Source organism: Oryctolagus cuniculus, chromosome 20 (assembly GCF_964237555.1).
Source record: "Oryctolagus cuniculus chromosome 20, mOryCun1.1, whole genome shotgun sequence".
NCBI classification, from domain to species: domain Eukaryota; kingdom Metazoa; phylum Chordata; class Mammalia; order Lagomorpha; family Leporidae; genus Oryctolagus; species Oryctolagus cuniculus.
Window position 1 is genome coordinate 11,464,737 of NC_091451.1, and position 27,480 is coordinate 11,492,216.

Consider the following 27,480-nt stretch of genomic DNA (forward strand, 5'->3'; position numbering starts at 1 on the left):
AGAGCAGTCACTCAACTTTTGTTTTTCTGTGTTGGGGTTCTGTTTAAGATTTTAGTAGAAATCAGATTTTTATGCTTTAGAAATGTGTTAGAGACAAGGTGTTTTAAAGCAATAAGTTTATCTTTAGGATTTATTTCTGAATAGTTTGTTTTCTTTTGCGGATTATCATAGCTGGTTTTTATCTACATATGGGTTCATGTTTATTGAGTATGAATCCTGTGGCATCACTGACTGGGTCTGGGAATGATGAGTAAAGATAAAAAGCAGACATTGATGGATGTGGTTCTAGGCCCTACTTTTGTATGCTGTACAATTTTGGAGCCTAGAGTCCAGCAGAATCTTCTCTGTCTACCTGGACCTGTCCCAATTTCGAAATATTACTCTATTGATTTTTTTTAAAATAAAAGGATTTATTTTATTTACTTATTTATATATTTGAAAGTCAGAGTTACAGAAAGAGATCTTCCATTTGCTGGTTCACTCCCTAAATGGCTGGGGCTGAGTGAGGCTGAAGCCATCTTGGTTTCTCCCATGGCTGGCAGGGGCATAAGCATTTGAGCCATCTCCTGCTGGCTTCACAGGCACACTAACAGGAAGCTGGAATGGAATTAGAGCAGCTTGAACTTGAACTGGCGATCATATGGGATGCCAGTGTGACTGCTGGTGGCTTAACCCATTGTACCACAACACCACCTGTTGTGTTGACTCTGTTGACCCTTAAAGTTTTTTTAAAGTTTATTTTTCTAAAATAATTTAAGACTTGAATAAATTGTACAGAGAATTCTCTCTCTCTCTCCTTTTTTTTTTTGACAGGCAGACTGGATAGTGAGAGAGAGAGACAGAAAAAGGTCTTCCTTTACCGTTGGTTCGCCCTCCAACGGCCGCTGTGGCTGGCGCACTGCGCTGATCCGATGGTAGGAGCCAGGTACTTCTCCTGGTCTCCCATGGGGTGCAGGGCCCAAGCACTTGGGCCATCCTTCGCTGCACTCCCGGGCCACAGCAGAGAGCTGGACTGGAAGAGGAGCAACCAGGTCAGAATCTGGCGCCCCGACCGGGACTAGAACCTGGTGTGCCGGCGCCGCAGGCAGAGGATTAGCCATTTGAGCTGCGGCGCTGGCCAAGAATTCTCTTTCATCTGGTTTCTCAAATTTAGTTTTACCACATTAAAACTGTTTTTCTCGAGCCGGCGCCGTGGCTCAATAGGCTAATCCTCCACCTTGCGGCGCCGGCACACCGGGTTCTAGTCCCGGTCGGGGCACCGGATTCTGTCCCGGTTGCCCCTCTTCCAGGCCAGCTCTCTGCTATGGCCAGGGAGTGCAGTGGAGGATGGCCCAGGTGCTTGGGCCCTGCACCCCATGGGAGACCAGGAAAAGCACCTGGATCCTGGCTCCTGCCATCGGATCAACGCGGTGCGCCGGCTGCAGCGGCGGCCATTGGAGGGTGAACCAACGGCAAAGGAAGACCTTTCTCTCTGTCTCTCTCTCTCACTGTCCACTCTGCCTGTCAAAAAAAAAAAAAAAAAAAAAACAAAACAAAACTGTTTTTCTCATAAAAAGCTAATGGAAAATGGGTTTAAAAGATAAGATTTCTTTTGTTCACAAACATTTTGAATTCTATGTATACTTATATACATATTATTTTTCTGAACTATTTGAAAAGTTACAAACATGAATACTCCAAAACTTTAGTATTAGGAAATGTTTGACAGTCTCTAGAAGTAGCCAAAGGAATTAATTGATAGACTTTATTAAAGTTATAGACTTAGAGCCAGTGTTGCGGTGTAGTGGGTTAAGTTGCTTTCTGCATTGCCAGCATCCCATGTGGACACCTGTTCATACCCTGGTTGAAAAAAAAGCAGTGGAGGATGGCCTAAGTGCTTTGGCCTCGGCCACCCAAATGGGAGACCTGGATGAAGCTCCTGGCTTTTGCCTGGTCCAGCCCTGGCTGTGTGGCCATTTGGGGAGTGAACTAGTGGATGGAAGCTCTTTGTCTCCCAGTCTTTCCTTCTTTCTAACTCCATCTTTCAAATAAATAAATTTTAAATCTTTAAAAATTACAGACTTGATCCTTTAAAAACTTCAGTGCTATATTATGAAATGTTTGTCTCTTAAAATAACAAGGCATTAATATATAGACTTTATTCATTTTATCTATATATTTGTTAAAAATTACTCATTTAGTCTGCCTTCTTTAAATTTCTCCAGCTGACCAAATAATACAGTAAAAGAGAACACTTTTTTTTTTCAAAGATTTATTTATTTCTTTGAAAGTTAGTGTTACACAGAGAGAGGAGAGGCAGAGAGAGAGAGAGGTTTCCATCCGATGGTTCACTCCCCAGATGGCTGCAATGGCCAGAGCTGCGCCCATCCGAACCCGGGAGCCAGGAGCTTCTTCCGGGTCTCCCACATGGGTGCAGTGGCCCAAGAACCTGGGCCATCTTCTACTGCTTTCCCAGGCCATAGCAGAGAGCTGGATTGAAAGAGGAGCTGCCGGGACTAGAACTGGCGCCCATATGGGATGCCAGTGCTTCAGGCCAAGGCTTTTACCTGCTGCACCACAGCACTGGCCCCGAAGTTCTCCTTTAATTTATTGATCCATGCTCCCCATGGGTTCTTACTTTACTCAGTGCTATTGTTACTACTATTAATTTTGATCCTCAGATTATCCCACATTTGGCTGTTCAGACTGACTTTTCTTGAGACATATTTTCATTATTGTTTCTTTACAAAATATTTTAGTTCTTTATTTTCATTTGAAAGCTCTACACATACACATACACATACACATACACATACACATACACATACAAATACCCGCACCTGGTCCATAGGTTAAGTTTACTCTCTAAATGCTCACAACTGCCAGGGCTTGGTCAGGCCAAAGCCAGGAGCCTTGAACTCAGCCTGGGCCAATCCTATTCATTGTGTCAAACACCCACTCCTTTCCATTGTTCTTTGAGCATTTTCCTTAGATTCTGGTACAAGATAATCTGTATCTGTTTTGTCCTGTTGGTGTCTCTGAGTGGAATCAGCTATTTTCCCAAGAAGTCACAGTTTTTTTAGTGAAGAATGGCAAGCAGATACTTCAAAAAGTTCACGTAAATACGGAATTTAAAGATGTTTATTTTGGTGCAGTTTTTAAAAAATCTGTGCAGTTATGAAAGCTGTGCATTTTCCATGAACTTTTGGAAGAGCAGTTGCATTTAGATATAAAGGTCTGAGTGCTATTTTTGCTCATTGTTACCGGGTTGTCACTGCTTCTAAGGCTTTTACCCTTTAATAGTTAAGAAATAAGGGTCTGGTGGTATAGCTTACCTAGTAAAACTGCCGCCTAAAGTGCCATCATCCCATATCGACGCTGGTTTGAGTCCTGGCTGCTCTGCTTCCCATCCAGTTCTCTGCTATGGCCCGGGAAAGCAGTAGAAGATGGCCCAAGTCCTTGGGCCCCTGCACCCTCATAGGAGACCTGGTAGAAGCTCCTGGCTCCTGGCTTGGGATTGGCCAAGCTCTGGCCATTGTGGCCATCTGGGGAATGAACCAGAGGATGGAAGACCTGTCTGTCTCTCACTGCTTCTGCCTCTCTGTAAGTCTGCCTTTCAAATAAATAAATAAATATTTTTTAAAAAATAAGCAAACATGTATACATGTGTATTTATAGCTATACAGAGAAAAAATACTAATGACTTCTCTGTATTAATCTTGTATCCTGTTGCCTTGCTAGGTCATTTATTCTGATGTTTGTTTTAAAGATTTTGTAGAGTAATATTTATTTCTTTGTATGCATTTGAAGGACGGAAAGAGAAGGATGTTATTTTCCATATGTTGGTTCACTCCCTAAATGACCACACAATTAGGGCTACGTCAGACAGAAGCCAGGGACCTGGAACTCAATTTGAGTCACCCACATGGGTGTCAGGGACCTAAGTACCTATGCCATCACCTGCTGCCTCCCAAGGGTACATATTAGCAAGAAGCTAGAATCAGAAACAGCCAGGACTCAAACCAAGGCATTCTGATATACGATGTAGGTGTCCTAAGTGGTGTGCTATGATGCCTTGCCCTTTTGCAATATTTAACAGAAGTTGTAGAGAATCATCCTTTTCTTGCTACTTTATTTTAGGGGCAAATCGTTCAATACTTTTTCACTATCTATGGGATTTAAGTTTTCCTAATTATCTGTTAATAGAATGAAGGAATCTTCTGTTTCTAATTTGCTGAGAGTTTTTAATCATGAAATTGGATTTTATCATGCTTTTTATAGGTTTATTCAGTTGATCATAGGATTCTTCTCCTTTTCTCTGCTTGTATGATTAATACATTGGTTCATTTTTAAAGGTTGTGAAACTAAACTTTTATTCTTGGGATAAACTGTACTTGGTCATAATGTATTGTACTTTTTGTATATGCTTGATTTTATTTACTGGTGTTTTGTTAAAGTGCATTTGTTCATGAAAGTTATTGACCAGTAATTGTCATAATCTTGCCTGGCTCAAACAATGGAAATTTATTTTCCCATGGTTCTGGATGTTTGAAAGTCTAAGGTCCAGGTATCAGTAAGGTTGGTTTCTGGGAGACCTGTTATTGGCCCTCAGTGTCTTCTGTGTCCCCACATGGTCTTTATCTGTTGAGTGCCTGGTAGGGTGGTGGGAGATCTTTAGTGTCTTTGCTTTTTTTTTTATAACACCAGTCCTGTGGGATCCCTCCATCATGATATTTAACTTTAATGGTATGTTTAAAGTCTTTATTATCTCCAAATACAGTAATGTAGAGGTCAGGGCTTTAACGTGAATTTGGGGTTGGGGGAGCAGTTCAGTTCATTACAGTAATTTTTCTTTTTCAGGAATGCCTTTATGAATGAAAAACATATTTTAAAATCAGATTTTGGGATTAGAATTTTGCTGGCCTCATAATACAATTAAAGAAGTGCCCCCCCTTCCTGTTTTTTTTTTTTTTTCTAAAGATTTATTTTATTTATTTGAAAGACAGAGTTACTGAGAGATGTAGAGACACATAGGAGAGGTCTTCCATTTGCTGGTTCACTCCTCAAATGGTTGCAATGTCCAGAGATGAGCCAATCAGAAGCCAGGAGCTTCTTCCGTGTCTCCTGCGTCGGTGCAGGGGCCCAAGGACTTGGACCATCCTCCTCTGCTTTCCCAGATGCATTAGCAGGAAGCTGGATTGGAAGTACAGCAGCTGGGACTTGAACTGGTGCTCATATGGGATGCGGGCACTGTAGGCTGGGGCTTTAACCTGCTGTGACACAGTGCTGGTCCCCTTCCATAAGGGAAATAAATTTATGTATGATTCCTATAAATTTACAAGATTCCCTCTGGCCTGGAGATTTCTTTATGAAAAGGTTTTTGATAGCATAATAGAAATAGAAATATAAATATTATTATAATATTTATAATTGATAATATTTATAATTCTATTCTTTAGTAGAAAGAGGGCTATGCAGATTTTTTATTTTGGCTTGTGTCAATTTTAGTGTTTGCATTTTCCAAGGAACTAAACCATTTCATCCAAATTAGCAACTCTTGTTCGCATAAATTTTTTCATAATATTTTCTTTTTAACACTGCAATGTCTTTAGGATCTTTCATCCTTGACATTAGTAATTTGTGGTCACCATCTTTTTGTTGATAGTCTAGCTAGGAGTTTACCACTTGCTGATCATTTTTTTTGAAGAACTAACATGATTTTGTTTACTTTCTCTGTTGCTTTAAAATTTTTTTTCTTATTTTATTGATTCTACTTTTATTATTTCTTTTTTCCCCTACATATTCTGGTTTTATTTCACCCCTTTTGTAGTGTCTTCATTCTTTAATAAAAGATTTATTTATTTATTTGAAAGGCAGCGTTGGAGAGACAGACAGATCTTCCATCTGCTCTTTCACTCCCCAAATGGCTGGGATAGCCAGGGCTGGGCCAAAGCCAGTTGCCAGGAACTTCATCCTGGTCTCCCACATGAATGGCAGGGGCCAGGTACTTGCAATATCTTCTGCTGGCTTCCCCAGGCACATTATCAGGAAGCTGGATTGGAAGTGGTGTAGCTGGGACTCAAACTGACACTCCTATATGAGGTGCCTGCATCACAACTGTGGCTTAGCACTCAGTGCCATAACAGTGGTCCCTCTGTATGATTTTAATCTTTCAAAATTTACTGGGACTCATTTTATGACCCATCATTTGTTCTGCTATGCTGAACGTAATACTTGAACAGAATATGTATTCTGAAGTTGTTTAATGGAGCCTGTGTAAATATAAGGTTAAGTTGGCTAATGAAGTTTGTATGCTCTGGGTCTTTATGGATATTTTAATCTCATTCTGTCAATTACTGGTGAAGAAGTATTAGATTCTCCATTTTTTCTCATGGAAATGTGTATTTCTCTATTTATTGTCGCCGAATGAGCTTCACCTGTGGGATATTCATTTATGGTTATAATTCTTCCTGATGAGCGGATCCTTTTATCACTATGAAATATTCTTTAATACTCTTGGTTTGAAATCCTTTTTCAGTGTAATATTAATATAGCTACTCCAGATTTCTGTGCTTACAATTTGTATGGTATTTTTAATTCATTTATATATATAGACTATATGTTTATTTTTAAAGTATTTCTTATGGACTGCACATAGTTTGATCTTGGATTTTTATTTTTCTGAGAACTTTTGCTTTTTTTGGGGGAGTGATTTAGTCCATTAACATACAATGTAATTATTGGAATTAGGCCTGCATTTTATTACTTTTTTGGTTTGTTCCTTCTATATTTTGTATCTTTCATTTTTTCACGTACTACCTTTCTTTGGTTTACTTAAATGTTAAAAAATTTTTGTTTTAATATGTCTACTCACTGTTTAATTATATTTTGTGACATTTTTAATGGTTCTAAAGACTATAATATACATCCTTAACTGTTAAGTCTACTGAGAATTAGTACTGTAACATTTCTCATTAAATTCTGGAATGTAAACCATGGAAGCACATTTACTCCCTATTTGGCCCCTTTCTTCATAAGTTCTATGTTTTATGTGAGTGTGCATTATAAATCCCACAGGACAACTTCATGCTGTCGTATATTTTAAAGAAATCCAGAAGAACAATTGTTTATCCAGATATTTATTTTTGATACTTGCTTGTTTTTGATATTTTTCTTGTCTTAATGAAGATTAAAATTTTAATATAGCATGATTTTCCTTTAGCCTGAAGTACTTTTTTTAAAAAAGATTTTTATTTATTTATTTGAGAGGTAGAATTACAGACAGAGAGAAGGAGAAACAGAGAGAAAAGTCTTTCATCCACTGGCTCACTCCCCAAATGGCCACAACAGCTGGAGCTGCGCCGATCTGAAGCCAGGAGCCAGGAGCTTCTTCCAGATCTCACACAAGGGTGCTGGGGCCCAAGCACTTGGGGCATCTTCCACTGCCTTCCCAGGCCATAGCAGAAAGCTGGATTGGAAGAGGAGCAGTCGGGACTCGAACCAGCACCCGTATGGGATGCCGGTGATGCAGGTGGAAACTTAGCCCACTGTGCCACAGCTCCGGCCCCAGAAGTACTTTGGTTAGTAGTTCTTGTAGTAAAGTCCTGCTGCTTATAAATTCTTTTAGTTTTCTTTATCTGAAATATCTTTATTTTCTCTTTGACTTTGATGGTCGTTTTAAGAGTCTTTTTTGTCTTTGGCCTCCATTTTTTCTTAGGAGAAGTCAGTGGTTTTTATTTGTGTGTGATGTGTCTCTGTGTCAAGGTACTGGGTTTCTTTTAGATTTTTTTTCTTCTGAGAGTGATGAGTCTAGGTGGGGTTCCTTACTATTTTAATTGTATGGTGGCTGAGCTTTTTGTATATATAAGTTATTGGGTTTATGAGATTTGTGGTCATTATTTCTTCAAAAAAATTTTTTTTATCTCTTCACTTTATCTTGTCATCCTGGGACACAATATGTTTGACCTTTTGTTTTGGTTCCACAAGGCTCTTGAAGCCTGACATTGTTTGCTCTGTTCTGAATGGAAAGTTTCTAAATGATCTATCCTCAGGTTCATCCAAGTGACGACTAGTTAATTAAAACAATTGCCAAATACTCTTTTCCTGTTCTAGAATTTTCATTTGGCCCTTTTATGCTTTCTGTTTCTCTGTAAGCATATTTTTTATTCATTGATCATAATTTTAATAGTTCTTAAAGATCCTTATCAATATTTTCTTTCGTTTTCTTGTTTTTGTTATGTCAAGTAACTTTAGATGTATTTCTTACGTTATAAATGTAGTGGATTCCAACTATTCTGTTTTATATGTATGTTCAGAAAGGGCTGCTATCTTTTTGTTAGCAGGCAACTAATTTGGTTGTATCCATATTGCAGACTCTGAATTAGGAGATAGTTCATCTGTTAATCCAGTTCTTTTTTTATCATCAGCTGGAGTCTGTCTGCATATGTGCAGTTCATTGGTTAGTTGGTTTGCCACAGGTTTGGAGAGTTACACAGATTTATGACTTTTCGATCTGACCTTTTCTGGTATTTTCCCCTTACTTTCCAGGTGTGGTAGTTGCCTTGAGTATTTTCTCTGGTTCTCTGGAAAACAAAAACTGTGGCTTTCTGTTGGAAGTTTTGTTTACTTTGTGATGCCACTGCTTGTGTCCTACCCTCACACTGTCTGCAGTATGTTTAGAAAATTGCCCATTTCATCCTGTTGCCCCAAGTGTGTATTGTTCTTCAGAATCTGCCTGCTTTGGTTCGTGTTTCCGTGTCTTCAGGTAATTGTTTGTATTTTGTTGAGTTTTATGATTGTTTTATGAAGAAAGATTGATCAGGTACAAGCTTATTGTACTGTATTAGACCTGGAACTCCTCATCCTAGCTTTTAATTTAATTTTTATGTGTAGTTTCACTGATTTTTATTTATTTAATGATTCATTTATGATAACTCTTGATATTCAGATTTGGCCAGGGTACCCCTTCTGAAGGCGTGCTTTTGTATATCTCTTCTTTCCCTTTTCCTTTCCTTCCTGTGCCTCTTACAGTAACTTTTTATTCATTTTCAGGATTTCCTTTAAAAAAGTCTATATATCCTTTTTTGATTTTTTTCTTAAAAACTGGCATACCATATATTTATCCTGTTCTGTAGCTTGTTTTTATTTATATAACAGTATATATTGGAGAATACTCCATATGGGTGCATAGAGATCTTCATTTTTATAACTCTGTAATATCCATTGTCTTTATGTAGAAGAGTTTATTTAGCAAGATCTTGCGAGGGCATTTCTATACTTTTTATTCCAAACAATGTCTAAAGGAATACCATTCTGTATATGTTATATTGTATTTGTGGGAAATGTATCATTAGGATGATGTCAGGGTTAGGAGCTTGTTGGGTCCCAGTCTCAATTAGTTCTGTTCTGTAGAAATGCAATGGGAGCCAAATAGGACTACTAGAAATTTTAAATCACACTTCAAAAATTTTAAAATTTTAATGAACTAATTAATAATTATGTAGCCAAACATAACTTAAAGCATCATTTCTATTTTTTATAGAAAACTTTTATTTAATAAATACAAATTTCATAGGTACAAATTTTGGATTATAGCGGTTCTTCCTCCCCAATACCAACCAAACTTTCCCACCTCCTACTCCCTCTCCCATCCCATCCCATCCTTCATTAAGATTCATTTTCAATTATCTTTATATACAGAAGATCAGCTCTATACTACGTAAAGATTTCAACAGTTAAAACATTTCTAATAGTCAACATGAATATTATCATTAGCATGTAATTGGTATAAAATTATTAGTGAGTTTTTTTTAAGTAGGAAAAAAATTTTGAAGTACATCTTCAAAGTCTGGTGTATTATCCTTATAATGTATTTATATTTGGATAGACTGCAATTCAATCATGCAGTAGTGCATAGTAGGCATATATTTTATCACAGGTTGTTTTTTGCCCTCGATTGTGTATTCTTTTAAATCTTTTTTTTTTTTTAGATTTATTTTATTTATTTGAAAGAGTTACAAAGAGAGGTAGAGAGAGAGAGAGGTCTTCCCTCCTCTGGTTCACTCTCCAGATGGCTGCAACGGCTAGAGCTGCGCTGATCCAAAGATAGAAGCCAGGAGCTTCCTCCAGGTCTCCCACGTGGGTGCAGGGGCCCAAGGACTTGGGCCATCTTCTGCTGCTTTCCTGGCCATAGCAGAGAGCTGGATTGGAAGAGGAACAGTCAGGATTAGAACTGGCACCCATATGGGATGCCGGCACTTCAGGCCAGGGCTTTTAACCCGCTGTGCCACAGCGCCAGCCCCTTTTTTAAAATGTTGAAGACTTCCCAAAAATTGTATTTGTTTTTGGATTTACCATCTAAAAATGCTATCTTTTGCTTTACCTTTTCATTTTGAGTCACTGCTAGACTTTCCTCATTCCCAGGTTATAACTGAATTCATTCATGTTTTTGTCTAAGATATACCTGGTTTAAAATTTTTTTTTTTTTTTGACAGGCAGAGTGGACAGTGAGAGAGAGAGACAGAGAGAAATGTCTTCCTTTTTCCGTTGGTTCACCCCCACAATGGCCGCTGTGGCTGGTGTGCTGTGGCCGGCGCACTGCGCTGATCCAAAGCCAGGAGTCAGGTGCTTCTCTTGGTCTCCCATGCAGGTGCAGGGCCCAAGGACTTGGGCCATCCTCCACTGCCCTCCTGGGCCACAGCAGAGAGCTGGACTGGAAGAGGAGCTACTGAGACAGAATCCGGCACCCTAACCGGGACTAGAACCTGGAGTGCTGGCGCCGCAGGCGGAGGATTAGCCTAGTGAGCCGCAGCGCCGGTCCCTGGTTTTATTTTTTATATTTTTCTCTCTGATTCATTCAGAATTAATTAATTAATTTATTTATTTATTTTTGGTGTGTTTTGGTCTGTGTGTTCCATTTCGTTTAAAAGTAGATTCTTGTTTTTCAAAAGGAGGAACTTTTTGTGTTGTAGTTTTTTTTTTTTTTTTTGTATTTACTTGTATTACATTGTGATTCCTACTCTATTCAATTAACTGAGGTTTATGCTATGTGATCAATTTTTTAAAAATATTTATTTATTTTATTTGAAAGTTAGAGTTACACAGAGAGAAGGAGAGGCAGAGAGAGAGAGAGAGAGGGGTCTTCCATCCGCTGGTTCATCCACTGGCCGGAGCTGCGCCAATCTGAAGTCAGGAGCCAGGAGCTTCTTCTGGGTCTCCCATGCGAGTGCAGGGGCCCAGGGACCATCTTTTGCTGCTTTCCCAAGCCATAGCTGAGAGCTGGATCTGCAGTGGAGCAGCCGGGACTTGAACCAGCTCCCATATGGGATGCTGGGACTGCAGGTGGGGGCTTTACCCACTGTGCCACAGCGCCAGCCCCAGTGATCAATTTTTGTGACTAGTCCAAGTCCACTTGAAGTGAGGTTATTGTCTATCAGAATACATAATGAATACATTGTAATAAGATTACCTTATTGATTACATTTCCTGGATTTTCTGTTAGGTTACCCTTATCATTTTCTTTCTGCATCTACTATAGATTTTTGTTTTATAGAGCTTGAGAGTGTGCTGTTTGGTGAATAGAAGACATTCCTAACTCATCTTCTCCTTGTTAATTTGGCCTTTTGCATAAAAATGTCTCCTTTTTCCCTTTAGGCGCTTTTTGCCCTGAATTTTACCCTATCAGTTTAAGATCACAACTTGTGCTTTATTTTTTATTGTATTTTCTGTTATACCTTTGCTTATCTCTTTTTCCTTTTGATGTTTCTTTGTGTTAGGCATGTGTCTTTGTATACACCATACAGCTGGGTTTTACTTCTTGAGCCATTCTGAAAATCTTTCTTATTTTGGCAATTCATTCTTAATTAACTAATTAATTAAATTTTTTTATTTGAATGATAGAGAACTTCCCTCCACTGCATTACACCTCAAATGCTCACAAGAGTGGGAGTTGGGCTAGATCAAAGCCAGGAGCTAGAATCTCAAACCAGGTGTCACATGGGAGGTACTCTGATATAGTGTGTGGGTATCCCAAGTGCTATTTTTTTTAAAAAATTTATTTTATTTATTTGAAAGGCAGAGTTACAGAGAGAGAGAGGGAGAGACACAGAGAGATATCAAGATCTTCTGTCTGCTGGCTTTCTCCCCAGATGGCTGCAATGACTGGACCTGGGCCAGACTAAAGCCAGGAGCCTGAATTAGATCTGGGTCTCCCATGGGGGTGGCAGGGGCCCAAGTACTTTTGGATATCTTCTGCTGCTTTCCCAGGCACCTTAGCGGGGAGCTGGGTGGGAAGCAGAGAAGCCAGGAACTGAATGGGTGCTGATGTGGTATGCTGGCATTGCAGGCAGTGTTTTATATCGCCGACCTCCCACGTGGTGTCTTAAGGGCTGCTTCTACCATGCACCCCTATTAAATATAATGTGTGTAAGGTGGTATGTGAGAGGCCACTAAGGGATATCGAGATTAGGAGACACAGACTCTCCCCTTGGGGTGTGTACAGTCTTGTGGGTATGGGGTGAGAAAATAGCCAATTGTAATGTATGACAAGTTGAAAAAGATTTAAAAATTCAAAGTATGTCCCATGGAAACTTTGAAGGGGTGATGATTTTAGAACTGATGCAAATTTTGGCATTTTGCCTTCTTGTTTCAGACTAACTGAAAGGCTAATGACTATAAAAGGATCTTGACTTTAATAGATGATTGATAGAGTTTTCCTTTTTGGCTTTATGGAAATCTTATTTTTATTTTAGGTGATTTTACAAAGCTTATCAGCACAGATTTATGAATGAAGAGTGACAGAAATCACTAAATTGTTTTAGTGATTTTTGTTGTATGGGGCAAGCCTGAGGAGCAGGAAGGAGAAAGGGAATTCATTTTGTAATGTGAAACATAGCTTATACATTTAAGACAGACTTACCTAAGCTGGTGTGAATTAATAGTAAATGCTCCCTATGCTTGGTAAGAAACTAGACAAAAGTTATTAGGGTAAAGTTGATTCAGTACTGGTTTATGTTAGCAATGTAGAGCTCAAGAAAGAAGGGAGAGTAGTTAGTGCCCAACTTTATTTTGCTATAGTTGTTTATTTTCCTATCGAAAAATTATAGGAAATATTTGTTTACCAAAGAATGAGTTTCACAATCTTAAAATGATGAATTCATTTTTGTTGAAGTAGTGTAGAAATCACTTTTGATTATTTATTCCTAAAATTCATTTTAGTTTGTTTAGTTTTAGTTAATACAAACTTTTCTTTTGCATTATTATCATTTGCTTTACTTAATTTTCTTTGCTAGTATGGAAAGAATGCAGTTTCCCTTTATATACCAGAGTGACTGGAGTATTAATCCTTCAAGAAAGGGAGAATGAAAGGAAGACAGCATTATCAGTATGCTCTTCTCCTTTGAGGCTTACTGTCTTTCTCCTGTGTTTTTTTCTCTTAGCGTTGGCCCATTGCTAGAACACAGAGGTTCTACCCTTACTGCTTTTTTTATTTAAGTCAGAAACAGGCAGACCTGTACTATATTTAGGCTGATAAATTTTCTGGTAGTAAAACTACTCAGAGAGAGCAGTCTCCACACCTACCTTACCCCACTTCAATCTGGTATTCTCATTGATGTAATATTTGAAGCACCCTGTGTTTTGAAGTTCAGCTTTTGGTGTAACTGTAGGTAATCTTACAAGACCCTGTGCTGTTCAGCGTCATACTTAGCTTTTACTATATAGCCTTCACTTTGTTAATAACCTTTTATTATCAGCACAGTACTTTTTTTCAATTTTTTCTTAAATAGGACCTATTTCACCCTGCAGTTTTTTTTTTGTCATCTGTTAAATCTGTATTGTTTTTCCATAAGTTTAGTTTTTTTTCTTGATTGTGTGATATGGTTTCATTTTTTAGAACAAGGAATTTTATTTGTTTGAAGATGAGGATCAATAAGCCATTTGTAATTTTTCTTTCCCTGCCCAGGGTGTATTCAGCTTAGCTCACAGTCTTCTTTCCTCCTAACAGTTGAGGTCAAAATTAATGACTCTTCAACACGGATTGAAAATAAACCTGTGATTCTTAACCTCTAATTTTTTTTGCACTTCTTTGTTTTAAAATTCTTTAAAGATTAAGATATTTATTTTGTTCTATTATGTTTTTCCTGAAGGCTTCTACATATTACTTTACTTCCTTTACTATGTTTACATTTAGTTTGTCTGCAGATCTTATGATACTTGACCTGTGTTCCAGTGATAATAATGATAAGCAAGGATAACATTTCCTCTGAAATTTTTTAGTCACCCTCTCCTATTTGTGATTGGAGATATGTGAAAGCATATGAGAAATCTTCGTATGTTTTTTAAATCAGTTTTTCCTTATATTGGCTTTTTATTATTGCTGATTAATGGATATTGTTTATTCTTTGCACCCTGCTGATATTTAGCTATTTTACTTTCATGGTTAATTTTCTTTTCTACCACATTTGATGCATTCATTATATGTTTTTAGTTTCTAATGTGGTAATATTTCTGTTTTCACGTGAGTCTTGTTGAATCCATTATTTATGCTTCTTTGCTTCAGTGTAACTTACTAGTATGTGAATGATGTTAATTGAATATATCTAATCTTTTAGAAAATTTCAGCATTCATTGTTGTCACAGAGTTAATTTAGCTCATAGTTCCCCTTTAAAATAAATAAAACAGTGTTTGCAGCCAAGATGGACTAACAGAAACTTGTACCCTTCCACTTGAAACAGCTAAAGAGCTGGGTGAAATAATGAAGTAGTGGTTCTTAAGACGTTTGCTATTCATCAACAACAGACACTGATTCCTGAGGCAGAATAAGGGGAGTCCCGTGATTGCTTTAGCTACTGACTGGATAGTTTTTAGGCATGGAGCAGAGCAGTAGAACCCAGGAGGAGCTGAAAAACCTTGAAGAGAAGGAGCTGGAGTTGGGGGGAGTCAGAGTTCACAGGGTGGAATACCAGAGAGGAGAGAGCTTCACAGGTCTGTAGAGATCCTTTTCAGGAACTGAGCACCTGCCAGTAGGTGCCTGGGAGGAAGCTGCTGGAGACCAGAAAGAATCTCTCCTGGAGTATTAAGGGAACAGTGCACTGTGTAATACTCAGAGCTCACACACGGGGCCAGGAGTAGAAAGCCCAAATCCACCAGAGTAGAAAACTTTATAATTTACCTTCAACATTCTAGTTTTCATCCTTACATGCTCAATTTGGGTCTTTTTTTTCCTGTGTCTTAATGTAAACTTTTCTCTGATTTCTAGGACATTTGGAGCACATGTGTAACATTTCTTAATGTTATACTCTCCTAATTTTGTCAACTGTGTCATTTTTGGGTTGGTTTCGATTGACTGAAATTTCCCTCATGGCTCAATTTTCTTGCCTTAAAATTTTGTTTTATTTGTTTGATAATGGACTGAGACTTACAGGCATGTAAAAGAAGGCATTGTAATTTTACTTTGTTGAGTGCTGGATATGTTTTGTATTCTTGAACTTTATTTCTGGGTTGTATTTACATTACTTGGAAAACACTTTTTTCCCCTCCTTTTAGATGTTGCTTTTAATCTTTTTTTTTTTTTTAAGATTTATTTATTCATTTGAAAATCAGGGTTACACAGAAAGGGGAGAGGGAAAGAGGGGTCGGTCTTCCATCCGCTGGTTCACTCACCAGTTGGCCACTCGGCCAGAGCTGTGCCGATCTGAAGCCAGGAGCTTCCTCCAGGTCTCCCATGCAGTTGCAGCCTTGGGCCATCTTCCACTGCTTTCCCAGGCCACAGCAGAGAGCTGATGGGAAGTGGAGCAGCCAGCACCATATGGGATGCTGGTGCTTCAGGCCAGGGCATTAACCCGCTGTGCCACAGCACCGGCCCCTGCTTTTAATCTTTAAATGGAACTGTTTAATATAAGCTTAATTTTGTCCCACTGCTGAGGCAAAACCCTTCTGAATATTTTACCAGATGCCCCATGAATTACAAGGTTTCCATTTTGGCTGGTGGTTAGCTAAGGTGAGGATTAGATTGTTTCTTCATGACTTGTTTTTAAGCTCTGTTGGGTTCATTATAGGGTAGTCTTTATTTTAGCACTAATTCAGCCCGGCAAGCATCTCTACTTATTGCCCAGAATGTAAATGAGGCCTGTTTACTGTGGCTAGATGGAACTCAACTGTCTCCCAGGTCCCTGTCAGCTGTGAGTCGTGTTTTGCTCCTGCCAGTTGTGTTTTGCCTGACTTCATGGAATGCCATCCTAAGGGGTGTAGTTTAGTCATAAGTTTTGTAGTTGTTTACTGTCTGAGGGTAAATCTGGTACCAGTTATTCCATCATGGCTGAAAGAATAAATCCCACACTATCAGATTATTTTGGGGATTTGGCAAAGATTTTTGGGTGAAGTTGCAGCAGGGAATCATAATGACCTTTGTTGATTTTAGATTTAATGGCTATTTAGGAATTGTGTATTTATGAACTTTGGGAGTAGGTTTCCTCTTCAGATAGGTCTACAAGGTGATAAAAGGTAAATAATAAAACATAATTCAAATGAGCTTATTATTTTGGGCTTAGAATAATTTATTGAATGTTCCTATATGCTGTTATGTGTCGGGGCAGGTATTTTGACTTAGAATTTAAAATGAAAATAGTTGGATTACCTTTGTGGTGGAAGAGGTTAAGTTGGTGATGGTGCTTCAGTATTCAAATTGCCTAAACTTAGTTTCATTAGACTCAGATGTCATTGGAAAAAACTTTTTTACAACTATGAATAACGTCAGTCTGACTAATCTTACATTGTAACACAACAGTAAAGTAACTGGCAGAAAGACATAGTTGTATAGAATAGATTGTTTCTTTGTATCATTCTTGAGTTTTTGTACTCAGTGACTTGTACATGTATAGGCAGTGAACATTTGATAGGCGAGTCTGTATTAAGACCATTCTACTTGTCAGTGAATCGCATTGATTGCTTACTGTTTGTCAAATGCGATGTTAGATGGTGGAAAGGCAGTGGCGAAAGCAGTAGGAGACAGGGTCCCTGCTCAGAATACTACCTGAAGTGGCACACATAGAGTGCAACAGATATTCTATCAAAGATTGGTGAAGTACAGAACGTATATCAGCTTTCACACGGGGAAATACAGAGATACTGAATTTTTAAAAAGTTAGTAGATATATGTTTGTGGACAAAGAGGATAAGGGAGAAAAAGTCCCTGTTGTAAAATGGAATGGTGACATTGATGGTTGATAGCTGAGAATCACGAAATTGTTCTATGGAAAGCAAGCATTAAGTTAGAGTAGAAGTTTGTGTAGAAGATAGTTGGAAGCTAGATTTTAGAGGTGTTTAGGGTATAGGGGATATAGAAGATTTGAGCCTCATTCTGAAAAGAAAGAGATTTCTGACTGCCTTGTATGTGAAAAGGTAGGTAAAATTCAAGAATTTTGTGTCCACAAGCCAAGTTTTATGGGTGCTGATTTATTTTAAGATGACCTATGAAGCAAATTATAACACTGAATGTTGCTGAGTTTAGGTATAATTTGCAAAACAAAAACTCATTCCTTTATTTTAAAAAGCACTGCTTGCAGAATAAACAGATGACCCAAAATAAGTGAATTTGCATGTTATAACTGACTACCTAAAGAAAAATAAGAGATTTAAGAGAAAGTATAACAATTCTAATTGAAATATGAGTAGTGCTGAATTTTGTCTATTTTTCTTTTGTTTCAGGTTGCTGCTTTTGCCAAGAGGGCATCTATAACCTTGCTGGTGTTTTCATTCAAGATAGAGTGTTTTATTGCCTTTATTGATCAACTGAACAAATTTCGGTTAGTACATTTTGTGGACAACACCTCTGTGTTACAGTATATGTTAATATTTTGAGAAGTGGATGATTTTGTGTCAGTAAGTAGAAAGGACAAGTCAGTCTAAATTCCTACTGAATTTTAGTTTAGAAAACTTTCTGACTTTCTAGTATGTATGTATTGCATCAGCTGAAAAATATTTTACCTCCTTTTCAGTGTTTTGTACTTCAAATTATGGGGTTGGGACAAGTTGTGGCTGAATGTGATACATTGGATGTGTGGCATACTATGTGCTGAAGAGAAATGCTCTTTCTTAAAATTTCTGACATTTTTAGTAGCTGGCTTTTAAAAAGGCATCATTCTTGTCTAGATTTTAGTCACACATTAGCATTTTTATTTATTTTTAGTGTTCAGTCTGAGTTTTGACACATGCATGTTCATCACCATAATTAAAACAGTTCTATCACCTTACAGATTCACTCATGTTGCCCCTTTGTAGTTAACCTCTCTTTTTACCTGAATTTCTAGGATGGATTTTTGGCTGAATAGTTTAGCTTTTCCAGTATGTCATTTAGACGGAGTCATCAAGAGGGATACACCTTTTTAAGCCTGACTCATTTCATTTAGCATAATGCATTGGAAGTTTACCCATGTGCCTGCTGTGTTGGTAGTTTGTTCTTTTTTATTCTTAAGTAATTCTCTACAGTTTGGATATACAACAGTTAGCTTGTCCATTCATCGGTTGATGGACATTTGGGCTCTTTTTTTTTTTTTTTTTTTTAAAGATTTATTTAGGGTCTGGTGTTGTGGCCCTATATAGGTTGGGCTGCTGATTATAATGCTGGTATCACATATCTGAGTGCCAGCTGGTGTCCTTACTGCTCCACTTCTGATCCAGCTTCCTGGTAATGTTCTTGAGCAGATGATGGCAAACGTGCTTGGGCCCTGGCCACTTATGTGGAGACCCAGATAGAATTCTTGGCTTTTGCTTGGCCCGGACCTGGCAGTTGTGGTCATTTGGGGAGTGAACCAGTACATGGACGATGTTTGTCCCTTCCTATCTGTTGCTCTACTTCTAAATAAGTCAATAAGTAAATCTTAAAAAAAATTCCTGCTAAAGTGGAATGAACACTATGAGAAACGGTGACTTGATCAGCCCTCACCCTGACTGTTGATGAGCAACTTAATATGTTATCCCTCTTAGTATTTTTTTTTTGTTTGTTCTTGTGGGGAGCAATCCGGACTAGACTAAGTTACTCGAATTAGGACTTATTCTATGCATCTGCTCTCCCACAATATGGCGCTGGGAGAGAAGTAAACAGCTTCCGCACAGCTGCCTCCAGTTCAACTAATAAATTGTAGGACTTGCTCCTGATTGGAGAGCAGCGTACTCGGCGTGTGGGCAGCCGAGTTGGGATTGGCGGAGGAGGACTATAAAGGAGGAGAGAGACGGCATGCACGAGGGAACATCTATGGGGAACATCTAAAGGGAACCCGTGCAGCCCCCGAGAAAGCCGGCCGACGGTGTGCCGCTCCCCTGCGGAAGTGGGGAATGCGGCCAGGGGGAACTGCCCTTCCACGGAGGTGGAAGGGATAGTAGCCAACCCGGGAAGAACCAGCAGCAAACCCGGGGAGGGCCGAGCAGACGAAAGAACAGCGCAGGGTCCTGTGTCGTTCCTCCACGAAGAGGGGGAGCGACATAATGGTGCCGTGACTCGGATATGAAGCCTAGGCAGGGCTTAGTGTCGTTCCTCCATGAAGAGGGGGAGCGACAGTTCTACTTAATACTTTTGATGGAATACTGTAATCAATACACAATTATTCTTAAGTGCTGAAACTTAACTGAAAAGTGATCGCTGTTAAATATAAGAGTGGGAATAAGAGAGGGAAGAGATGTGCAATTCGGGACATGCTCAAGCTGACTTACCTCAAACGGTAGAGTTAGAAACATACCAGGGGATTCCAATTCAATCCCATCAAGGTGGCATGTACCAATGCCATCTCACTAGTCCCAGTGATCAATTTCTGTTCACAATTGATCGTAATGATAGGACTAAGAACCAAAGGGATCACATAAACAAAACTAGTGTCTGCAAATACTAGCTGATAGAATAAAAAAGGGAGAGAACCATCCAACATGGGAAGTGAGATACACAGCAGACCCATAGGATGGCAGATGTCCTAAACAGCACTCTGGCCTCAGAATCAGCCCTTAAGGCATGCGGATCCGGCTGAAAAGCCCATGAGAGTATTTCAGGCATGGAAAGCCAAGGCACTCTGGGGGAAAAAAAAAAAACCTAAATGAAAGATCTCCGCGAGTGACATCCCAGTGGAAAGAACGGGTCATCAAAGAAGGAGGTACCTTTCTCTGAAGGGAGGAGAGAACTTCCACTTTGACCAATGGCCTTGTCTAAATATGATCAGAGTCGGTGAACTCAGGGGTCTTCCATAGCCTTGGCAGCTCATGACAAGAGCCTAGGGTGATTACTGATGCCATAAACAAGAGTGTCAATTTGTAAAGTCAACAACAGGAGTCACTGTGCACTTATTCCTCATGTAGGATCTTTGTCCTTAGTGTGCTGTATATTGAGATTTAATGCTATAACTAGTACTCAAACAGTATTTTTCACTTTATGTTTCTGTGTGGGAGCAAACTGTTGAAATCTTTAATTAATGTATGCTAAACTGATCTTCTATATATAAAGAGAATTGAAAATGAATCTTGATGTGAATGGAAGGAGAGAGGGAGCGGGAAAGGGGAGGGTTGCGGGTGGGAGGGACGTTATGGGGGGGAAGCCATTGTAATCCATAAGCTGTACTTTGGAAATTTATATTCATTAAATAAAAGTTAAAAAAATTCATATAAATTAAAGGTTTTATTTATTTTTTTAACTTTTATTTAGTAAATATAAATTTCCAAAGTACAGTTTATGGTTTACAATGGCTTCCCTCCCCCATAACTTCCCTCCCACTCGCACCCCTCCCATCTCCCGCTCCCTCTCTCATTCCATTCACATCAAGATTCATTTTCAATTATCTTTATATACAGAAGATCGATTTAGTATATATTAAGTAAAGATTTCATCAGTTTGCACCCACACAGAACATAAAGTGTAAAATACTGTTTCAGTACTAGTTATAGCATTAATTCACATTGGACAACACATTAAGGACAGGGATCCCACATGAGGAGTAAGTACACAGTGACTCCTGTTGTTGACTTAACAATTTGACACCCTTGTTTATGGCATCAGTAATCTCCCTGGGCTCTAGTCATGAGTTGCCAAGGCTATGGAAGCCTTTTGAGTTTGCCGACTTTGATCTTATTCAGACAAGGTCATAGTCAAAGTGGAAGTTCTCTCCTCCCTTCAGAGAAAGGTACCTCCTCCTTTGAAACACAAATGAATTTCATGTTTAGACTTGGGTTCCATTCCCAAGATAAATCAATATACACAGATATGGCAAACTGGGAAAAAATATGAGATTTTAGATACCTCTGGTCCCAAGCATTTTGGATAAGGAATACTCAGCGTGTAATCATTTGTTCAATGGGCACATGTGACACAGAGTAAAAAAATAATATTCCTTTGGTGAATATCACGTTAATCACTTAAATTACCAGGCATAAATTTTTAAAATTTTGCTTATTTGAAAGACAGACAGACAGACACACACACACATACACACACACACACACAGGCAGAGCTCTTTGATCTGTTGCTTCACTCCTTCAGTGCCCTCAAATAGCCAGGGCTGCATCAAGCTGTATTCTCCCATGTAGGTAACAGGGATTCAACTACTTTTTCTTAAGGTTTATTTATTTATTTGAAAGGCAGAGTAGAGAGAGAGCGAGAGTGCTTGCATCTGCTGATTCACTCCCCAGATGTCCACAACAGCTGGAGTGAGGCTGGACTCAGCCACTTGAGTCATCACCTGCCGCCCGCCACAGTGTGCATTAATAGGAAGCTAGAATCAGTGACTTGAACCCAGGCACTGTACTATGGAATGTGGTCACCTCAAGCATTGTCTTAACTACTATGCCAGATTCTCACCCCAGCATAACTTTTTAATACAACATCAAAGACTCTATAACTGAAAGCTAAATACTAGGAAAGGGATGGATACCTTGCATGTGGGACTATGGGGCAATAGATTTTATTAGCCAAAGATCATAGTGTAAGTTTTTATGGCACATACCATGTAGTTCCTTTACATATGTATGCATTTTTGAGTTCTCAGGTAGATAGTCGAGCTTCTTGAACTTTATCTATCTATCTATCTATCTATCTATCTATCTATCATTTTATAGATTTATTTATTCGAAAGGCAGAGTGACAGGGGGAGAGAGAGGGAGAAGGAGAGAGATCTTCCATCTGCTGGTTAATTCTCCAGGTGGCCACATAGCTGGGCCAACGCCAGCCAGGAGCCAGGAACTACATCTGGGTCTCCCACTTGGGTGGCAGGGGCCTAAATACTTGGGCCTTTATGCACTGCTTTCCCAGGTGCATTAGCAGTGAGCTGGATCAGAAGTGGAGCAGCTGAGGCTCCGACTAGAACTCTGATATGGTATGCTGGCATTGTAAGTGGCAGCTTGACGCATGTGCCACAGTGCAAACTCTGACATCATTTTAGATTTTGGCATTTTTTTTTTAAAAGAACTAATTCTATAGCAAATATTATTGCTTAGTTCCATTATCATTGGACTACTTGGTGTTCATTAGAGTATGTGTATCTGAGGATTTTACAAGATTGACAGGACAAGAAATAGGGAATAAGATTTCTGAATGCTTGAGAAAATGGTATCTATTAAAACTATAAAAGCTGGTACTTCTCATAAAGTTTTTATGGGAAATAATGCCATTTTCTCTTCCTGTAAATTGGAAAATGGAGACTCAGAGAGGTGAGGTGATATGCTTTTAATCATACAGCTTGCTGGAGACACATAGTATATTGCTCTTTTCACTCATCACCCTACCTCTTCATCCTGGGATCATTACCTGAGCTCAGGATTGGGATAAAGTTAAATTGCTCCATTTAATATTGTTTATAATACTCAATTTTATTTCTTTTCCAGTTGATTTTAATGTAGGCCACTTTTTAAATTGCATGCTCTTTGTTCTTTTAAGAACTTTTCTTTTTCTTTCTCCTCCCTCCCCTCCCCTCCCCCCTCCTCTCCCCTCCCCCCTCCCCTCCCTTCTCCCCTCCCCCTTTCATCTCCCCTCTCCTTTCCCCTCTCTTCCCTTCTCCCCCCCTTTCCCTTCCCCTCCGCTCTCCTCTCCCCTCCTCTTCCCTCTCCCCCTTTCCTCTCCGCTCCCCCTCCCTCCTCCCCTCCTCTCCCCTCCCCTCCCTTTTCCCCTCCCTTTTTCCCTCTCCTCTCCCTCATTGTCACATTATATTTGAATTTGTTCACTGAATTATGCAGATAATTACCTTAGAGATACTATAGGCACTAAAAAGGTGGTTTTTTTTTTTTTTTAAGATTTATTTATTTGAAAGGTACAATGACAGAGAGTGAGAGACAGAAAGAGAAAAGATCTTCCATCTGCTAGTTCACTCCACATATGACAGCCTGGTCTGGGCCAGGCTGAAGCCAGGAACCAGGAACTCTCTCCAGGTCTCACACATGGGTGGCAGGTGCCCAAGCACCTGGGCCATCATCTGCTGCCTTCTCAGGTGCCTTAGCAGGAAGCTGGATTGGAATCGGTGTCGCTGAGACTGAAACCAGATATGGGATGTTGTTGCCATTGGCAGCTTAATCTGCTGCTTTACAACTTTGGCCCCAGTAATTAAAATGTAGGATGTGAAAATGCTTGATTTCATTACTTTTGTGGTTTGGAACCTTCATTTTGTTAAAAAAATTTTTTTTTAAAGTTTATTTATTTGAAATGAGCAAGAGAGAGAAAATGAGAGAATCTAAACCCTTCTGGTTCATAGCCTCAAATAGCTGCAACAGCAGGAGCTGGGCCAGACTGAAGCCAGGAGCCAGGAGCTCCATCTAGTTCTCTCACTTGGGTGTTAGGGACCATCACAGCTGCCTCCCAGTGTGTTGTTAGCAAGAACGTTGATCAGAAGCCGAGGTGGACCTTGATCCTAGGCACTTTGATGTGGGATACCAGCCTCGAAAGTGGAGGCTTAGCCTGCTGTGCCACAGTCCTAGCTCCTAGTGCCTTCATTTTCTTTGTTGTCTATTTTGTTGGACTCATGGATATTTGAGAAATGAGAAAGATTCATTCCCATCCAAGAATGGAAATCATGTTGAACCTGCTCTTTCTTGAGCATCTGTAGTAAATTATCTGTTGCTGTGTAAATTGTTTAATTGACTTTTTTTTTTTTTTTTTTGAAGAAACTTAAATAAACTATTTCTTAGAGAAGTTTTGGATTTGTAGAAAAATTGAACAGAAAGTACAAAATTTCCATTATACTTTTCTGTGTCCTGCATCCTAACTATCATCACTTAGTACTCCTATAAGTTTGTTAATCTGTTCTTAAGGACTTTATAGGTAATGATGCAGATAGTTTTAATAAAACTGCGGCCGGCGCCGCGGCTCACTAGGCTAATCCTCTGCTTGCGGCACCGGCACACCGGGTTCTAGTCCTGGTCTGGGCGCTGGATTCTGTCCCTGTTGCCCCTCTTCCAGGCCAGCTCTCTGCTATGGCCCGGGAGTGCAGTGGAGGATGGCCCAAGTCCTTGGGCCCTGCACCTGTATGGGAGACCAGGAGAAGCACCTGGCTCCTGGCTTCAGATCAGCGCGGTGCGGCGGCCGCGGCAGCCATTGGAGGGTGAACCAACGGCAAAGGAAGACCTTTCTCTCTGTCTCTCTTTCACTGTCCACTCTGCCTGTCAAAATGTCAAAAAAAAAAAAAAAAAAAAAAAAAACCACAAAACTGCAAATTTTATTTTTTCTTTCCCTATTTGTATACTTTTTCTATACTTCTTTCTGTTTAAAGATTCATAAATTAATTTGAGAGTAGAAAGATCCTATCTATTGGTTTACTTTCCAATTTCCAGTGTCTGGAGCTCATTTAGGCCTGGGTATAGGAGCTGGGTATTCAAACCAGGTCTCCCACATGGGTGATAGGAACCCAAATACTTGAGCCATCATCAGCTACCTCCTAGTGTCTGCATTGGCCGGGAGCTGGGATTGGGACTCAGAGCCAGGAGTCAAACCCAAGCACTCCAGTATGTGGAATAGGTATCTTAACTGCTGTCCTAACTGCTAGGCCAAATGCTTATTCATATACTACTTTTTTTCCTTCCCGATTCCATTAGCAAGAATGTGCAGTATGATGTTGAATAAGAATGGTGAGAGGAGAAAATAGGTGTAATGTTTACTGTAGGTTTTTGGTACGTTTTCTTTTTCAAGTTGAGGAAATTTGTATTCCTAGTTTGCTGTGAATTTTTCATAAGGAATAGGTATTAAGTTCTTTTTTAAAAAGATATTTATTTATGTATTTGAAAGTCAGACTTAGAGAGAGAGCTAAGAGATAGAGAGAGAAATCTCTGTCCATGGCTGCAACAGCCAGGGCTGATCCAGACAGAAGACAGAAGCTTCATTCAGTCTCCCGAGTGGATGCAGGGGCCCAGACACTTGAGCCATCTTCTGCTGCTTTTCCAGGCCATTAGTAGGGAACTGGATTGGAAATGGAGCAGCTGGGACAAGAACTGATGTGCATATGGGATCACGGCATCACAGGTGGCTTTACCCACTCCACCACAGTGCTGGCTCCTAGTTTTACCAGATATTTGTATTTATTTCTTGGTATAATTGTTTTATTTTTTTTCCCCTTTCCCTAGTTTGGATTAATTTATTCCAAATGTTGAACTTGCCTTGTATACTTGGAATAAATCTTAACTTGGTTGTGGTCTGTAATTTGATTATATAATACTTTCTTTTGTGTCTGTGTTCTAAGAGATAGTATTCTACAATTTTCCTTTCTTGTAATGCTATTGTCTAGTCTTGGTATTAGGGTAAAATTGACTCCAGAGAATGAGTTAAGAAGTACTCTCTTTGCTTCTATTTTCTGGAATAGATTATAGAGAACTGGTATCATTTGTTACTTAAATCTTTAGTAGAAATTACCAGTGAACCATCTGAGTATGGTGCTTTCTATTTTGGAATGTTAGTTATTCAGTTCCTTTTATTGTCATAAGCCTGTGCAGATTATCTGTTTTTTATTGTATGAACTTTTTTTTAAAGATTTATTTATTTATTTGAAAGGTACAGTTACAGAGAGGCAGAGGCAGAGAGAGAGAAGTCTTCCATCTACTGGTTCACTTCCCAGTGACCACAATGGCCAGAGCTGGGCCTATCCGAAGCCAGGAGCCAGGAGCTTCTTCTGGGTCTCCTACGTGGGTGCAGGGGCCCAAGGACTTGAGTCATCCAGCATTGCTTTTCCAGGCCATAGCAGAGAGATGGATCAGAAGCAGCCAGGACTTGAACCAGCGCCCATGTGGGATGCCAGCACTGCAGGTGGAGGCTTTACCCACTATGCCACAATGCTGGCCTCATGTATGAGTTTTGGTAGATAGTGTCTTTCAAGGATTTGGTCCATCTCATCAAAGTTATCAAATTTATAGGGATAAAAATCAACTTTCAGTTTTTGTTTTTTTCCTGTTTTCAATTTCACTGATTTCCATTCAGTGAATAATGCTATCTTTATTATTTCTTAGGGTTACTGTGGATGTAATCTGGTCTTCTTTTTTAGTTTCTTAAGGTAGAAGCTTATATGTTTTTTAATTTCTCAAGACTTTTTACTTGACCCATGTTGTATTTCTTTCTTTTTTTTAAAATTAATTTATTTTTTTGAAAGTCAGAGTTACACAGAGAGAGGAGAGGCAGAGTGAGAGGTCTTCCATCCAATGGTTCACTCCCCAATTGGCCATATCGGCTGGCGCTGCGCCAGTCCGAAGCCAGGAGCCAGGAGCTTCTTCTAGGTCTCCCATGCGGGTGCAAGGGCCTAAGGACTTGGGCCATCTTCTGCTGCTTTCCCAGGCCATAGCAGATAGCTGGATCAGAAGTTTAGCAGCTGGTTTCAAACCGGTGCCCATATGGGATGCCAGCACTTCAGGCCAGGGCATTAACCCACTGTGCCACAGCGCTGACCCCCCATGTTGTATTTCTAAGTATGTTGTTTAATCTCCAAATATTTTGAGATTTTCCAGCTTTGAATTTGCTGCTGATCTCTGGGTTTAATTCAATTGTGATCTGAGAGAATACTTTATATGATGTGTGTTAAATTCATTAAGGTGTGCTTGATGGCTCAGCATGCAGTCTGTTTTAGTGAGGTGTTCATTATGAACTTCAAAAGAATGTGCATTCTGTCGCTGCATGAAATAGTATAAATGTAAATTAGATCTAGTTGGTTGGTGGTATTGTCGGTTGTCCAGTATCCTTGCTGATTTTCTGCCTCCCTCACCAACTGAAAGAGACTGTTGAAGTCTCTTATTGTAACAGTGAATTCATGTATTTCTTCTTGCAGTTCTGTCTGTTTTTACCTCATATATTTTGGTACTTTGTTGGTGGTTACATACATGTAAAGATAGTTAAATCTTCTTGGGGAATTGTCTTTTTATTATTATGCAGTTCTTTTATTGCTGGTAATTTTTCTTTGATTTCTGTTGTCTGAATTTAATATAACTGCTCTAGCTTTCTTTTGATTAGTTTTAACATGGCATATCTTTCTTTTCATCTGTTTGTATCTTTATATTTAGAGGGGAATTGT

General features: G+C 39.3%; 1 protein-coding gene across 8 annotated transcripts in view; it reads left to right on the forward strand.

The window, feature by feature from the left end:
• Positions 1 to 27,480, forward strand: part of FUT8 (fucosyltransferase 8) — a 296,746-nt gene that overhangs the window by 38,075 nt on the left and 231,191 nt on the right. For all 8 annotated transcript variants that reach the window (XM_002719524.5, XM_017349465.3, XM_051826373.2 and 5 more), the window contains exon 2: positions 17,684 to 17,781. The gene's annotated coding sequence lies outside the window, so the exon portion shown is untranslated. The remainder of the gene's footprint in view (positions 1 to 17,683; positions 17,782 to 27,480) is intronic.